The sequence below is a fragment of the Tympanuchus pallidicinctus genome, unplaced genomic scaffold (genome assembly GCF_026119805.1).
Source record: "Tympanuchus pallidicinctus isolate F22 unplaced genomic scaffold, pur_lepc_1.0 scaffold22, whole genome shotgun sequence".
In the NCBI taxonomy this organism is placed as follows: domain Eukaryota; kingdom Metazoa; phylum Chordata; class Aves; order Galliformes; family Phasianidae; genus Tympanuchus; species Tympanuchus pallidicinctus.
In genome coordinates, this window is record NW_026294739.1 from 38,523,883 (window position 1) to 38,538,010 (window position 14,128).

The 14,128-nt window shown below is 42.6% G+C and overlaps 1 long non-coding RNA gene across 2 annotated transcripts in view; it reads left to right on the top strand.

Annotated features, from left to right (window-relative positions):
- Positions 1 to 14,128, top strand: part of LOC128081820 (uncharacterized) — a 98,037-nt gene that overhangs the window by 40,637 nt on the left and 43,272 nt on the right. The window lies entirely within an intron of this gene.

A 14,128-nucleotide genomic window follows, 5' to 3' on the forward strand; every position in this document is an offset into this window, starting at 1 on the left:
TCGGCTGTCCTAGCTCTTACATGTTGATGCAGTTCACAGTACTGTAGCTACCTGGATCTAGGCTTTTGTTTCAGGTGACTTTTACTATAATATTCTCCTTGGGACGAGTCTTGCTAGAGGCTCAATCTCCCCTCCAGCCCTGAGGAGGAAACATCTGGTCTCTCTGGCACAGTGGAAGCTTCTGGGATTGTCATTTTGTTTGGCATGAGTGAAATAGCCATAAGATTTGGTATGCATTTTTAGTATGTTGCAGCTATGCTCCTTGAGCCAAAGGAAGACAGTTTATACAGGAAGAAAAAGAACATTTTTACTCAGCTTTTTGTCATACTCTTCATTAGTAATATTCAATAAAATAAAACCTTATAAATGCTCAATTCAGCTGCTGTTACAGTAAGAACAGAATTGCTATTGAATTTAACGAGGTCAAACTGGGGCTCCAGAGGAAGGTAATGCAATGTTTAGTTCCATCTCGCTCCTCGTTGCCCAAAAGAAAGCTGGCCAGCTGTGAGATGGCGATTCAAGAAGGATGGCTGTGCCTCAGGATCCATTGCTCCAGCTGTATCAGGCTGTTCTGGCGAGCCAGAGGTTTGTGCTCTCCAGCCCAGGGCCAGGGAATTACAAATGTGTACAGAAATAGAAGCCAGAGTTCAGGGTGAGGACACACTGCAACAAAGCCTATTGGAGTGGAGAATCGTAATAAATGGCATGAAGAAAGCATGATCACTTCAAATTCTTGCCAAATGTGACTTGTCACTTTTTTCTTGGGAATATGGCCTTACTATAAAAAAAAAAAAAAAAAAGAAGCTGGTGATCTCTTTGGAATTAAGGGTTTAGGATATGTCATGGGGAATTAGACATGGGCCTCCCATTAGCAAGAATTTTGACCTCCATGCATAGCTCTGAAAATCAATCCTATCTCCAGCCTCAGTTGTGTTTTTATTTCAACTGAGGAACAGGCATAGATATCACTGAGAAGGAGAGTAAATCTCATGATTGGAAACTTCTGATGTCATTTTCAAGTGCGGTTATAAAACTGAGTGATGACATGTAGATGTCCGCACCCAAAATATTTACAAATCAAACTGTGTGGGTGCCTAGTTTTTATGGTGGCAATAAAACGTTGCTTAGTATTTCCTGGTAAGCTTTTAGTACTGAGTAATTACTATTAAACAGATGGAGAAACAGGGCACTGTAGCAGAGTTGAGAGTATTTTTCATAAGCCTTGCATTTTCCCATGGGCTTTACAGTGTCTTGACTGCTCTTCTTAGTCCCCTTCACCAGTGTTTATCATAAGCATGTGCTTTTGGCAAGTAGCTCCACTGAGGTCCGGTCAAGTGATGATGACACTTTGAAATCAACAGGAGCATAAGGTGGCAGTAACACATAAGTAAAAAATAATCCCACTGAGCTGGGATTTGCAACATTGTGCTTTGAGTCCCACTGCAGCATGGGGTATGATTTGGATTCTCTCTGCCTCAATTTCCCTGTATGTAAACAGCAGTGATCCTTTTGACGAGGGAGGGTCTTTTGCCTTCTGAAGAAGAGAAGTGCTGTGAAAAGCCTTGCTTGCTATTATGCATATATTGAAAACAAAACCTAATCAGTGCTTTGCTAGGTTGGGGATGAATGTGTTTAGCAGTTCTTTTGATCAAGCTGTAGATTACTTAGGCAGTGGTTTGTAATAAGAGCCTTATCAGTAACAAAAACCCTTCTGTCATCCTCAGACAAGCAACAATCATGTTCTAAAATGGTTGCCAAATGTGTTTATTTGAAGATGGTTGTTTCTAGCATAGCTGAAACCATTGTGTGGCGAGAGTTCAATTGCTTCCTACTAAAGCCAACATTCATAGCTTGGAAAACTGTTAGATAAATGTCAGTTTCTGCCATAATTTGTGGAATCAATGCAAACTGAGTCAAAGAATCACAAACAGTAATGTGAAAATAAAATGATCTGCGTTATGGTTTTTAAGTAAATGATGATAAACTAATAAATGCCATTAGCTGCTGCCATTACTTTGTTGAATTTAGCTGATGTTACTGTGTTGACTTTAAAAGCTATCAGCTTAACTATATAAATCCATTTGACATGTCTTTATTCAGATAAAACTTTAATACTGCAAGTGTAGCAAATTAGATGCAAATGCTCTTTTTATTTTAAGTATATTTAAAGCTGCCTTTTCAATGCAAATTTTACAGGAAATCTCAACAAGCTAGGACAGACATCTTAGCTGTCAGCGTGCAGCACTTTCATTTCGGTCTCAGGCATGGGAGCTGCATTTTGTCCCTGCAGACTGAGATAATTAAAACTACAGAGAGATGGTTTTAAATATACATGATACACAGTTACTTAAACTGTGGGATAATGCATAAATGCGGTCCTTAACGCTTTTGATAGAGCAACGCCGACCGGACAGCATATCAGGAGATGGTAGGGAACACAATTCCTTTTGTGCAAACAGCTTGGTTTTATTTTTATTTTTCAGCTTCTCACCTGAATTGCTGTGGAAGCACAGAAATACCATTGCAAACGCAGGGTTGGGAAAGCCCTCATTAAAAAGATACTGATACCATTAACTTCTTTTTTTCTTTCCTTTTTTTCTTTTCTTTGTTTTGAGCAGCCCCTAGCCTCCTTGGAATACATATCTATTTCAGCTTTCATTTGCTGAACCCCCTGAATGAGTTTATCCAAACAATGTGAATTTACTCAGATCTTTTTAAAATCCCACATCTCTAGTGGTTGATAAAGCTGACTTTAGCTAAGAAGAGTTGGATCAGGGTGATTTAAATTTCACAGTGAAAATGATAAGGGCTTTACTAGAAATAATAAGCGCATTCAAATACTGTCATGGGCAAACAGTTGAATGTGCAGTGAGAAATTTGGCAAGGCTAGTCTTTCTCAGTGTTGATTTAATGAAGTAATGGATAGTAAAATAGAAAAAAAATATCCAGCAACTTGCATTCAGAGGTAAACTTATGTTAATTCCATATCAGTAGTTCTATAAAGCATCGTTCATTAAAAAGCAGCATTAATGCTCCAATAAAATTATTTAAAATGTCATGCTGTTTAAAAGCCACAAAACCCAACCAAACCACCAGCAAGGGGAGGAGCCTCTTTTGGCAGCCCTGCACCAGTGATGTCCAGTTGTTGGCATTTCCCAGGCCTTAGCCCGAGGAGAACACATGCTTCAGGGAAAGAAAAAGAGGAAGCACGTCCACGAAAGCTGTAGGGCAAACAGTGGCCCAGGTTGAAAATGGTTTTGAACACTAGCTTGTCCATTTAGAAACACAGATCCCCACCTTTCTTATTCAAATCTGTGGGAAACTGCACAGCCCCAAGTGCAGAGGTTCAGATCTGTGAATCCAGATGTGCTTTTGTGTGATGCAGCCAGGATGGCCATTGAATGGAGCTGGGCAAGGAGCAGGAGGCGAGGTTATTTTTGAGGCAGTCCTTCAGACGGTTTATAGCTGTCATTAATGGGGTTTGTGTACAGCAAGGAACTAGCATCCAGAATTAGTGATGTCTGATCGGTGAGGCATCTGGAAAGCAATAAATCAAACATGTATGGTGCTTACAAGGAGGGGCGAGAGCAAAGAAAAGGGAAGAAACATCACTCTGTTGCCAAAGGGCTGAGGTTAAGAATCCCTCTGTGCAATTTAACAGTTTTTAATTCCTACATTTTAATACCTCGCAGGCCATTGTGTCAGTCTGCCTTAGCTCGTTCACGGAGCCATCTCACTGCTGCCAAGTGGATTAGCTCTCCGAGGGGCTGCTGGCCCCCTCCTGCTCTGGGATTGCATCCATCACCGCCCTATGCGCATCTCCTGCCCTCCCAGCCACCCTGCTGCTCCACCCCAAACGCGGGCCGCCTAACTGGCACTGCCAAACGCCAAAGCCTGGCAGTCTCTAAGTGGGACAAGCTTTGTTTTTCACACGTGCCCCTATGATCCTTTTTTTTTTTTTTTTTTCCTCCCTTCAAGGAACGCAGTAAAAACCTAATAGGAGGCTTCCTGCAATCAGTGCAAGGGAGCAGCAGCCATTAGCAGATGGGAAGAGATCAATATTCTGCCCAACCTTTCCGGTTGCAGTTCTAGTTGGTAATTATATGGCTGTTATAAATTCATGAATATCGTGTATAAGGAAAAACGAATCTCTTCAAAACAGCTTATTTCCATAGTAAATGACCAGAGAGCTACCGCTAACTTCGTCACCGACAGCTATTTTGTGCTTGGTAAACAGACTTGGTAGGAACATAAATGATTCTAAGGTTTAAAGAAATACTTGGGAGCTCAAATCCTCCCATCGACCATCACACGTTTCCTGCATTTGGCTCATTACAGGACAAGTGTGTCCTTTAAGACATGGAGATTAATGAGGCATTTTACGAGACTAATACATTTTAAATTTTAACACTGGAGTTAGCATCTATAATTGTACAATTATACGTTCATTTAGATTTTTTAAAGATAACTAATCACAGGTGACTAGAACTGTGTGAAGAGGCAGAATTTATGTTTCTCCAGCTGCAGGAGCACTAAATCATGCAGGAATTGAAATTGTTTTCCTTATGACAGATAGCTCAGGCAAGATTAGTCAGTCACTGTTTCAGATATAATGCCTTTTTTATTACGCATACTTTATGTGGGACTATTATATTTGTAACATATATTTCTGCATACAGCAAATTAACTATTGTGTAATGCACGGACCAAGAAGGAGTATCATTAGTTCTCGCCGTCCCGCAGTTTTGAGCAGCTGGTGAAATATATACCAATCATCCAACAGCTAGCTTCATGTTAACATGTAGAACAAAGCCTGAGCGGCTCCCGTTTGACAGAACTTTACCGTGTAGTAATAAATAAGGCTGAATTATTGATGGTGATAACTGCTAATATTATTATGACCTCAATTAAGTGCTTTTTTCAGACACATTAGCAACAAAAGGTCTTCTCTTTGCTCGTTGCTGTTTTTTCAAGTCCCACTTTACATTAAAATCGAATTGATCAAACCTATTTGCCATTTCGCTGTGAGTGGATAACCGTAATGGGTAATCTATCAGCATGGTGCTCCCCTTAAAGCTATTAACACCTTTTGTTGTTTTACTCAAGTTTCTAAACGTGCTGAGAGGTTCAAAAAGGCAAACCCTGCAATCTGTTAGGATTGTGCAGAGCCGTGACTTGTGGCATTCTTTTAATTACCATACTTCTTTAGCTCCGCAGCCAATCACTGATATTTCTGACACTAAGTAAGTCTTTATTTACTTATGAAGCTGTGAGACGGCTAAATTAAAGCTGGTTAGCAAGATGGCAGCTCTGCTGCATGGCTTCTCCCCACAACTCGCCGCTTGAATCTCAGGCACTGGGGCTGGGATCACTCAGCAGCGAGGCAAATAAAGGGAGCTCAGAGTGTTTTGCCCTATGGCAAATTGGCAAATGGTGTGAGTTACATGGATGTGTGTGTAAAGTGTGGAGCAGCCTGTTTGTTTGTGAGACCTTTTATAATAGGCAGGGGGAGATAATTTCCAGGGACAGGCTGGTGGAGTGTGCGTGCTTGGGGAGTTGTGGGATTACGCTCATTAAAAAGTGAAGAGCTAATGAAATTAATCACAGGAAAGACTGAGCAAACTGGAGAACGCAGTATGGACCTGAGAGGCTGCCTCTTTTAATGTACATCTCTGTTGAAGATTTCTGCCCTTCTGGAACCATTCTTCGGGTTTGTGCTTTTTGATTTTGGATTTTTGCTGCCTTAATTCTTGTGTGGGGCTGAGTGGCAAAAGAAGGGATTCCTGGTTTACTTGCTCATGACAAACCTAGACTAAGAGTGCCTGGGCTGTGATTCGTCACTATTTGTAATGCTGATGCAACAATTGAGTGAAAGTAGGTGGTGCTGGTGCTCACTGGCACAAAACCCCAGTCATATTCCTGGTAACAATCTCAACAGAAAAGCCTGGGCGGAATAAGCAAGGAAGTCCTTTATTGCCTCATATGTTCCTTTTGTTCTCTTTTTGTTTATATGTGCATATTAAAAAATAAACACGCACACACCGGTGTGCTAGCAGTGTTGATGTGAGTGTTCCTGGAAGAAGAGAAGCCCCATGGATCCTTGCTGCTTCTGTGCTGTGTATGTGAGCAGGGAGCTGCTGCCAGCGTAAAGCTGAGGCTCCTGAGGATGTGTGAGCTCAGTGTAGGACCTCTGTGCTGGGCTCTGCACAGTGCATGGCCTTTGGAGGGACAGCACAGCTCCTTTCCTCTCATCTCGAGGGGAGGGTTGTGGCGTGGCACTCTTGAGGACCTGTTGCCTGTGTCATTTCATGTGAAAGTGGGAGTCCCTTGAGCTCGTTCATAATTACATTAAATTGTTCTAATTGCAGAATGCTGCAAGTAAAGGCACATGTGTGTTCGTTTTTGGCACAAGCAGTGTCAGTGCCGCCAGTTTATGCCAGGTCATACCTTTGTGATGTCAATGCCAGCGCTGGTTTTGGCTCTGTTGCTTCTATTTGTATTGTAGTGAGTCACAAGCAGGGGGAAATGAAGAAATACTTGCTGGCTTCAAAAGCAGATTGAAGATAAGTTGCTGTTAAGCTCCAGTTCTGTCTAGCTGTTGATACGTGTAATATAGCAAATTAATTAAAAGCTTATACTCACAATATATAGGGATTTAAATTGTTTTAAAGTGGTGGTTAGTCTTTCAGCAACTAGAAGATGCACATGACTGAGCTACTCTAGTAGATCGTTGCTTCTAGAAGTGCTTCAAGTAGCTTACCGTGCTTCCAGTTTCTTTGCATCAATCACTTTTTGTGTGTTTTTATCTTGTGTTGAGCAAATCAGAACTGTCCTTTGCCCATTTTATGCATCCTGCAAAGCAGGGTATGAAGTGGGTTGATGACAGCTCGTTCATCTCACTGTTTTTGAAAGGGATTCCCCTTCTGGACATCATGTGGAGAGGAGTTTTTCTGAAGCCCACCCACCTGGTACTATTTTCCCTTAGGAAGTGGCTGCATTTTCCTAGGGTGTTTCTCATAGGGGTAAGGCTGCATATCAAACTGGATTTCTGAATGGTATATAGTGATGTTGACTTTACTGATGCTTCAGCTGCTGTTGTCTTAATATAGACTGTGGCTCATATGTCAGTTGGAAACAAAAATCAATAAGCAATGAGAATGGGAGTAAAGGGAAACCAGAGAAACAAAACGATGAACAAGAATTTGGTATCTCCCCTCATACGCTTCCAGCCAGCTGTTGTGCACTCCTTGCCATCAAAGGACCTGCAGCTCATGGCCACAAGTCCCACCACCTGGGTCAGGGCTCCTCCTGGGCCATGGAAGAGGATGCTGAGGCACAAGGAACCCAGTGCTGGATGCTCTGAGTCCTGCAGACTTATCTGCAGAAAGCCCAGGCTGTGGTTAAATGGCCAAGTCCCAAATTGTCTGTGCCCAGCTGTGTGTGCATGTCAGTGCACATAATTTTAAATGAATGAGCAGGTCATCTTTTTTTTTTTTTTAAAGCAACACAAGTATTTAACAAGCCATTGAAGCTGTCTGCTCAAGTCCCTGGAGCTTCTGCTTGTTCCTCTCTATGTGTGTGCTAGGGGCCTGGCATGCCAAGGATGCAGCAGTGTTGGGCTCAGTGTGGTGATGATGGTGGGAGCCTGCTTGGGCGGGCTGTGAGTGTGAAGTGGAAGCAGGAGGGGAAAACTGCCCTTCTAAATGAGTAACGGTGCCAAAAGCACAGTCAGAAGGTACAGACGGAGGCTATTAATGGAAGCACCGAAGCAGCCACATCTGTGATTGAATACTCGGTCTTTCAGTGCCTACTGCTGTGTTTACTGCTCCTTAATGTGGTATTGTTTACTCACAATTAAACTCTTGGCCATTAATTTAACTCTCAGATGCTGCATTGGTCACACGGACCCAAATCCCAGAGCCGGGACAGCTGTGCTCTGTACACTCCTTTAGGCACAGCTCTCGTTAGGAGGGAGCGCAGGCAGTGAGCTGACGGCACCGGCTGCTGCCCGGCCCTGCTCCTGCAGCCCCTTCCCACAGCCCCCCTTCCTTCCCACAGCCCCATGCCTGCTCCCCTTGGAGCAACACTGCACTGCGGTGTGGGAAGCGTTAATTGTTGTCAGCCTGAATTTCACACCGGAGATAACAAACGCTTGAAACCCGGACGCTGCGTGGTGTAGATAAATGCATTTTTCCCCATTAATTAAAACGAATCTGTAAATTTAAGCGGAGGTGTTCGCTATAATAAGTTTTTTGAACTGGTGACAAATGCTGTCAGCAAAAGGCCTGAGATAAGAGGATGTCAGAGCCATCTGCACCAATACGTGCCTTTGTGGAGCATCACTCCACAGGGTCCGCAGTCGGTGGTGGTGGTTGGTAGCAGGGAGGTGAGGTAACCCAAGTGTGGGTTTCCAGGGTGAGGGACAGGGCTCTGGAGGAGGGAGAGGGGCTTACGTCTCATGAGTTGGAGCTGGCGGTGATTTGCAGTGTTGAGTGTTTCTCTATACTTTCCTTCCATTTCTTCTGCCTGAAAGAAAACAGTTCAACATACATGTTGTATGTTGATCTGTCCCATGTGTCCATTCTACAACTGACCCTACAGAGTAAGTGTTGATTTCTTTATAAACTTTCAGAACTAAAAAAACTCTTCCCTCAACTCTGCTAATTACATTAAGGATAATGCTAGTGCAGTATCTGCAGTCTGCTTTTGGGGCAGCATTAGGGAAAAAAAAAAAAAAAAGGTAAATAAGAGGGTTTTTAAGGTAATAAAGGTTTCAAATTTTCAAATTCAGCTCAAGTTTGTCGAAGGTCAGTGGCCATTCCAACTCATTTCTATCTCAGGTTAGTTGCTGTTTCAGACCACTTAGCTAAAATGTTACATAACAGGATATTTTGGTAGCTGCAGTGTATCTACAACAATGTTCATCTTCCCTTGGAATTTATTGCTAGGAAAGTACCCTGCACCTTTCTTCTCATTAAACTGCTCACAATTTTGATGCTTTGTTGTAGAACACAGGTGGCTTATTTCTGACCTTGTATATCGCAATACAGTTGTGCTCTTAGAAGGCAAAACCTTGCACGCACTGTGCAAATCTTAGATCCGATTCCAGTCAAGTGTGTTTTACCACTTTGCCTTTTGAATTCAGCTTCCGTGAAACCCAGTGAAATGGAATCGTTTGAGCGTGCTTAGGAAGTGACCACAGGAGTCATACAACAGTTTTGGGAATCTGAGTTAGTTACATTCTGTGTCACTTGTTTTTGTGCTTACCTTGACTTGGTTTCAGTTAGCATAAAAGCACAGAGCAGATGGGACCTGCAGGGTAGTGCCTTGCTGCCCTGCATCCACTACGGCCGCAGCAGCGGTGTGAGCTCGATTTTGGAGGCTTTTGGGAACGCAGCCCTTTGGAATGGCCTTGCTCATTCCTTGGGGTCGGTTCCTGCGAGCCCGAGCTCCTCCTCCCTCGTCGCCTGCCCGTTTTATGGGAGCCCTAAGTGGCTACACCTGCAGCCTTAAGCTGCCAGCAGCGCTGTTAGAACGGTCGGGATCAGTCAAAGGGAAAGTTCAAAGTTCAGAGGTCAGCCTTTTGTGACTGGCGAGGAGGAGATAGGGGGTAATAGCTCGTTAATGTTATTTGCCTCATTCGGCTGAAAAACTTGGTCTTTCTCTGTTGTGTCGAGACATTTACGTGAGCAATTCTGCGCATTGTCATTTGAATAGGGGTTAAATTATTCTGTTTTGTCATTAAGTGATCCTTGATTGGCAATCCACCACACAATGGGTGATCATTAGGGAAAGGCCATAAAACTGTTACACCGTTTAAGAGTGAATGGTGAATGAAGCCAGATATTTCCAGGACCCGCTCCTCCCTCCCCCGCCGGCTGCAGCTGCTGCAGACCAATTGAAAGCAGAAGCCCGGAATTTCGGAGCGGTCTTTAACCTGTTTCTCTAATTTTGTTTTGAAAGTATTTACACTGAGGTGAACAGCAGATGAACCTTCTGATAGATACCCAAAGGAGCTCCAGTGGTCTTGCTCCTCGTGGTTTTGTTGTGTCGGTGCAAGTGGTGCGCCAGAATATTAGCCTAAAAATGAAGGTAAAACATGGCATGCAAATGAGACAAAAGCCCCAGATAAAGCAAGATCTTGAGAACTGTATGCCATGGAAGGAAGTGCAACTTGCATGAATGAAACACCTCCGAATCCGGAAGCTAATGGGATTCAGCATCCTGAACTGTGGGTTTTGTGGGTTCCATGCTGATGGTTGTTGGTGAAGCCTACGCTTGTGCTTTCCAAACCTAAGTTCCCTCTTCTGGCACTGAGTGTGGGCACTGGCATTGCAGTCTGCTGGATGGCACTTATTACTGTGATGCTACTGCAAAACCAGGCCAAGATGGTACAAGACATCGTTCAGAAAGGCAGTGATGTTGCTGGCTGGGCTGCTATGCTTTCCTGTCCTCCTCTTTGCAGCATGATCCTGACCTCGTGTTCTTCCTCAATGCAGCTCACTGGAGGAGCAGGGTAGAGGGTAGGAGCTCATGGCTCAGGCGGGGCAGTTCTCATCCTGGCTTACATCAATTCTCATGGGATCGAGACATGAGAAAGATCTGACTTTGCCACTCTTTCTAAAGCAGTCTCGGTGCTCTAGGTGACTGTGAGGTTTTCCAACAGCTGTCCTGGTTGTTCCAGCCGTGCTCCTGGGAATGGTGGTTTTTCCATGACTGAAAAGCCAACGTAGCTTTTAACTAAAATTGCAGAGCTAATTAACTGCTTAGTGATTTGTTCTTGCTTCTTTATATTCCAATTACGATTGCAGCTCATCTCACTTGAGAAAGAACGTGTTCTGTGGCCTACAAAGGGACTTAGTTCTTCAACTACATTTAACAATAGGATTTCTTCCTAGTAATTAAAGATATGCCGTTGCAAGCTATGTAAGCAGGCTACAAACAGCCCCCTGCCCTCTGGGGATGCTCTGAACTGAGGCATGTTTGTTTTTTTTTGTTTTCTGACACCCCCAGATGTATACTTAGACCCCAGGTCTGCAAACATCAACTCCTTAACGTGACATGGAAGGATCCATTGTCTTCAGGGCCTTTGGAGAGGATCATGATGATGAGTCTATGAGATCAGATGCTATACTGGAAATCTGCCTTTAAAAGGGAAAAAGAGAAAAGAAATAGACACGTTTCTACATTAAAGTTCTAGAATAGCAGTAGTCAAAGATGTTTTGAATAACAAGACAAAGGTGTTTTAATAGATTCCATGTATTTTCCAGCATCTGAATTTCTCTTTAAACTTGTACTAGGTAAATGTTACTCAGTTGCCCTTTTAGAAAACAACAATTTGACTTTTTTCCCCTCTTTCTATTCTGACAAATATTGGTCTTGATGAGTGTTAAGGGACTGAAAATACTCAACATCAAAGTGCTCATTATCAACCAGCCAGCTGCACTCCTCGCTGCACCTCCTCATCACACACAGACCCACTCTTTTCTGCAGGGATTGGCCCCCCCCTCGAGACACAGAACAAGTTCTTCTCTATGCTAACAGTGCACAACATTGTCAAATGATGTGTAATGATTTTATAATGCGAACTAATGCCACCAGGGACCGAACTGAGACTTCTGATTTCATTACACTCCCTGCTGAGACTGGTTTGGAATATGAATTTGGGGCAAAGATAAAAGGCTCTGTTCCTGTCCTTTACCCATCAGCTGTTAACCAGCATTATTTGGTGTGGATCCAGACAAGGATCCTGCCCAAGGTGTATCAGCAAAAAAACTTGTGATTTATCTGTGTGGCTGTAAAACACCAGGAATGCAAGTAAGTACCTTTTAATGAGAAACCTGTGTGCCATGATTGAAATCTCAGCAGAAGCCCAGAGAAGCTGCCCTGATGGTTGGCCACACCTTTGCTGCCCAACGTGGTGTTCCTAAAAGATATGTTTGTTAATACTGGCCCACCAAGGTTTTGTATTATAAGAAGGTAGCAAGAGGTGAGGTTTTGTTCTTTGTGGTGGTGTTTGTTTGTTTTTTAAAATTAATATATATTAATTTAATTATTTTATATTAATATTAATTAATTAATTAATTTATATTTATATTAATATATATTAATTTAATTAATATATATTAATATATTAGATAACAAATTATCACAGAATGGCCAGGGTTGGAAGGGACCTCAAGGATCGTGAATCTTCAACCCCCCTGCCACATCCAGGACCACCAATCTTCCCATTCAACGCTAGACCCAGCTGCCCAGGGCCCCATCTATCCTGGCCTTGAACACTTCCAGGGACAGGGCATCTACAACCTCTCTGAGCAGCTGTTCCAGCACCTCACCACTCTCTCTGTAAAGAATTTCCCCCTGATGTCCAACCTAAATCTCCCCTCCCTCAAATTAAAACCTATTTCCCCTCCTCCTGCAGTTTTCAACCCTTTCAAAGAGTCGATCCCCCTCCTGTTTGTAGGTTTCCTTTAGGTATTGAGAGGCTGCAATGAGGTCACCCCACAGCCTTCTTTTCTCCAGGCTGAACAAGCCCAGCTCCCTCAGCCTGTCTTCATAGGGGAGGTGCTCCAGCCCTCTGATCATCTTCGTGGCACTCTTCTGGACCCTCTCCAACAGCTCCCTATTAAAATATAAATTAATTAATTTAGAAACAGTTCCAGCATTGTACATCCTCTTCAACTGAGAAGGGCCTCTTAATACAGTGATAAAAATGTAAGCGTGCTAGAAAATGGTGTAATCTTACCTGTTATTATCTCTGTCCCCATGAAGCGTAGGATACCTGTCTGTTTAAAGTGATAGCATCTTCCTGTGTCCTAACAGACCATGAAAAATAGGAAAAATGCCATAACATTTTTGTTTCGAATTGATAATGTAGGAATTAGTTTTCTTCTTTGTTCAGGTGTAATTAAAAAAGCCCAAACAAGCAGGCTTCTAATCAAATTCTCATCTATGTTAACCATGTCTCATTCTATTTGTTTTCAAGACAGTTTATCCCATTTGTACCAGCAGAAAATGTAGGCCAAGCTGGTGACAGCAGGGAGACAAAAACCTCGACTGTCTTCCTAATTTTCAAATGTAATCTACCTGCTAATGTGTGATATGGAAACTAAGTGTCATTTATACACTCTTACAGCACTAAAGATGCAAGAGGGATAGAAACTAATCCACCATCAAAGGTAATTATATTGGGAATTACATTGCTTCCTGCTGAAAATTGTATTCAGCGCTGTGCCCCGTTTCCAGAACTACACCATTGCTGCTCGTTAGATATGAGTGAGAGTTAACTATAAGTAAATTAAATTCAATATGTGAAATGGGAGGATCCTCGCAAAGATGCTTTTGTAAGCACCTGAAATGTAAGTGGCAATTAAATTTGCATCCTGTTGTGCTTATACTGGACAAATGATTTACTTTCATCGTCGAATATATTTATGCTATCTTGGTTGTAGGGGTCACAGCCACTATGAGATGGGAGGAAAGACAATACTAATCAAAAGTAAACCATGCCACTTTTTTCTCTAGTGCCGCTAATCTTAATTGAATCAATCTTGTGGCAGGTGTTGACAGTGAAAGATTGCTCGAACCTTGGGAGGCCAAGCTGGACAGAGCTTCCAGAATAAATAAATAAAAAACATCTTCCTTAATCATTAATTTGTTCATTCACTCCCATTTGCTTCCATTCTTCAATGTCTCAGAAGATGTACCCCATGCAACCTTCCTCTTCAGCAATCATTTCCAAGTGTTTCTCCCAATACACTCATGTGTTCTTGAGGAAACTAATTTGCCCGAGATGAATGCAGCGGAGATGCTTATCTTTTTTTTTTTTTCTTTGATTTTAAGAGAAATGTAGTTGGATTTTGCAGAATTGAGCATTTTGTTTAAAAATGAAACAAAAATGTAACGAGTGGCAGCAGAATTGTTTTTGTTTTGGTGCTGAAATATTTCCTATAAGAGGATATTAGATGAATCCTGTTTGGATTAGGATGGAGTTGAGGATCATTTGCAACCTATTCGTGGATTTGCAGCAGCTCTAGTTCTATAGAAACAAGGCAGAGAGGTGAAAACTATTTGAGATTGATTGGAAAAACTAGAGGTCCTTGTGGCCTGTGGGTCAGGTACCCTG